This window comes from Chrysochloris asiatica, unplaced genomic scaffold, assembly GCF_000296735.1.
Source record: "Chrysochloris asiatica unplaced genomic scaffold, ChrAsi1.0 scaffold00022, whole genome shotgun sequence".
In the NCBI taxonomy this organism is placed as follows: Eukaryota; Metazoa; Chordata; class Mammalia; order Afrosoricida; family Chrysochloridae; genus Chrysochloris; species Chrysochloris asiatica.
This window is the reverse complement of record NW_006408540.1, coordinates 27,718,829-27,721,832: the sequence shown is the minus strand read 5'-3', so window position 1 is coordinate 27,721,832 and position 3,004 is coordinate 27,718,829.

Genomic DNA, 3,004 nt, shown 5'->3' with positions numbered 1-3,004 from the left:
TCTCTCATATTTCAGACATATTGTCAGGAAGGACTAGTTGCTGGAGAAGAATATCATGTTTAATATGGTGGAGGGTCAGAGAAAAAGAAGACCCCCAGAAAGATGGGTTGGCAAAGTGGCAGCATCAATGGACTCAAGCGTGGCAACAACTGTGAGGTTGGCCCAGGACTGAGCAGTGTTTTGTTCTGCTGTGCATAAGGTCGCTATGAGTTGGTACTGACTCTATGGCACCTAACAACAACAACAATGGCTAGTAATCGTGACCATTTCTTCATATGTTTATTGGCTGCCCAGGTCTCCTTCTTGGAGAAGTGTCTGTTCATGTCCAGTGCCCACTTTTTAATTGGGTTATTTGTCTTTTTCTTGTAGAGGTGTTGTAGTTTCCTATTTATTTTAGAAATGAGTCCCTTGTCTGATATGTCGTTGCAAAAGATTTTTTCCCATTCTGTGGGTTCCCTTTTTACTCTTCTTGTGAAATCTTTTGATGCACAAAATTATTAATTTTTGGTATATTCCAATCATCTATTTAGTCTACTTCTATTTGTGTAGTTTTCAAAATGTTTGATAGTCTGCGTATGCCCTGAATTAGAGCCCTCACATTTGTCAGATTTTTTAATTGATGGATTTCATAAATTTGGGATTCACATTTTGGTCTTTAATCCATGCTGAGTTTGTTTTTGTATAAGGCGTGAGATAAATGTCTTGTTTCAATCTTCTGCATATGGCTTTCCAGTTCTGCCAGCACCAACTGTTGAAGAGACTATTCCCTCCCCATACGATATATTTAGGTACTTTGTTGAAAATCAGTTGGCTGTATGTGAGTGGCTTAATTTCTGTATTCTCAATTCTGTTCCACTAATCAATGTACCTTTCATTGTAGCAGTACCAAGCTGTTTTGACCACTATAGCTGTGTAATAAATTTGAAGTCAGGGAGTGAGAGGTTTCCAACCTTCTTCTTCTTCTTTAGCAGTGCTTTGCTTATCCTGGGTTTCCTTCCTTTCCATAAAAAGTTTGTAATTGTTTTTTCCATCTCTTTAAAGAATGTCCTTGGAATCTGGATTGGGATTGCATTATATGTGTAAATTACTTTGGGTAATATTGACATTTTGACAATGTTAAGTATTCCTGTCCAGGACCATGGTACATTCCTCCATTTTTGCAGTTCTCTTTTGGTTTCTTGTAGTAGTGTTTTGTACTTTTCTTTGTATAAGTCCTTTGTTTCTATGGTTACATTTATTCATAGATAATTCATCCTTTGGGCATCTATTGTAAATGGTTTTGCTTTCCTAATGTCCTTTTCAGTGCTGTTGTTTTTGTTATGCAGGAATCCAATTGATTTTTGTATGTTGATCTTATATCCTGCCACTTTGGTGGATCTTCCAATGAGGTCTAGTAATTTTTTTACTGAATCTTTGGGGTTTTCTATGTATAGGATCGCATGGTATGCAAATAGAGTTTTACTTTGTCTTTGCCAATTTGGATGCCTTTAATTTCTTTGTCTTGCTGTATAGCTCTTGTTAAGAACTGCAGCACAATATTGAATAGGAGTGGTGACAAAAGGCATCCTTGTCTGGTTCCTGTTCACCGAATTACTTTCAGTTTCTCTCCATTAAGAGTCATGTAGGCTATTGGTTTTGTATCTATTCTCTTAATTATTTTGAGGAATTTCCCTTCAATTCCTACTTTGTTAAGTGTTTTTATCAGGAATGGATGTTGGATTTTGGCAAATGTCTTTTCTGCATCAATCAGTATGATCATATGGTTCTTTTCTTTTTTCTTATTTTTATGTTGGATTACATTGATCATTTTTCTAATGTTGAGCTATCCTTGCATCCCTGATATGAATCCCACTTGATTATGATGTGTTATCTTTTTGATGTGTTGCTGGATTCTGTTGGCTAGGATTTTGTTGAGAATTTTTGCATCTATGTTCATTAGGGATATTTGTCTATAATCATTTGATTTCGTGACTGCTGCTTCCATGAGTGTTAATTGGTTGATTCAGTCAAAATGAAGTCTTTGACAACTTCAAATGTTTCCCCATTTATCTTGATGCTATTTATTTGTCTAGTAGTTAGGATTATTGTTTCTTTACAATGAGGTTCAACCCATACCGAAGGCTCTGGTCTTTAATCTTCATCATTAAATATTTTCAGTCTTTGCTTTCAGTAATCAACTTTCTATCATCTGCATATTGTAGATTGTTAATGAGTCTTCCTCCAATCCTGATGCCATGCAGTTCTTCATATAATCCAGCTTCTCTAATTATTTGCTCAGCATTCAGATTGAATAAGTACGATGAAATAATACAACCGTGACACACACCTTCCATAATTTTAAACCGTTTTGTGTTCCCTTTGTCTGTTCGAACATCTGAGTCTTGTTCTTACACATTCTTTATAACAATTAAATATTCCAGAATACCCATACTCTGCAATATTGTTCTTAGCTTGTTATGATCCATACTTTCTAAAGCCATTGTGTAGTCAATAATGCACAGGTAAACATCTTTCTAGTATTTTCTGCTTTCAGCTAAAATCCATCTGATGTTAGCAATAATATCCCTCATTCCACATCCTCTTCGGAGTCTAACTTGAACCTCTGGGAGTTCTCTGTTGATGTAAGGTTGCAGCCATTTTTAATTATCTTTAGCAAAATTTTACTTGAATATGATATAAATGATGTGGTTCAATGATTTCCACATTCTAGTGGGTCACCTCTATGGGATAGGCACAAATATGAATCTCTTGCAATCATCTGTCTAGTTAGGTGTTTTCCAAATTTCCTGTCATAGATGAGTTAGTGCCTCCAGTGCTGCATCAGTGTGTTGAAAGATTTAATTTGTGTTCCATCAATTCCTAGAAACTTGTTCTTTGCCAATGGATTCAGTGCACCTTGGACTCATTCCTTCAGCATAATTGTCTATTGATCATACATTACCTCTTGAAATGGTTAATCATCCACTTCTTTTGGTACAGTAATTCTGTGTGCATTATGTCTACC